Source organism: Penaeus monodon, chromosome 15 (genome assembly GCF_015228065.2).
Source record: "Penaeus monodon isolate SGIC_2016 chromosome 15, NSTDA_Pmon_1, whole genome shotgun sequence".
In the NCBI taxonomy this organism is placed as follows: Eukaryota; Metazoa; Arthropoda; class Malacostraca; order Decapoda; family Penaeidae; genus Penaeus; species Penaeus monodon.
In genome coordinates this window covers 14679004-14679280 of record NC_051400.1, presented here as the reverse complement: position 1 = coordinate 14679280, position 277 = coordinate 14679004, and the positions used below count along the sequence as shown (strand labels likewise).

General features: G+C 55.6%; 1 pseudogene; it reads left to right on the top strand.

Moving 5' to 3' along the window:
* LOC119582235 overlaps window positions 1–277 on the top strand; it is a 1839-nt pseudogene that overhangs the window by 651 nt on the left and 911 nt on the right.

Sequence of the window (277 nt, the reverse complement as noted above, 5' to 3'; positions counted from 1 at the left end):
ATCCTCACTATTTTTAAAGGGCATTTGTGGTGGTGGTGGCGTGTATGTGCGTACGCACAAGTGTGTCACTTGAAAGGGTCATTTGCAATAAAAAAAAACTCTCCTGCTGCAGAAGAGCTGACGCCGGAGACGGAGCGCCTGAAGGAGGTGATGGGCTTCACGTCCTTCTTCTCCCCGAAAGGTAAAGGCGCCGCGCGTGTCCGGGAAGGTCCTCCTGCCGGACGGCCTGCGATGCTCGGGTCCTAAAGGCTCTTCTCTTGAGCTCTGCCCTGCTCTG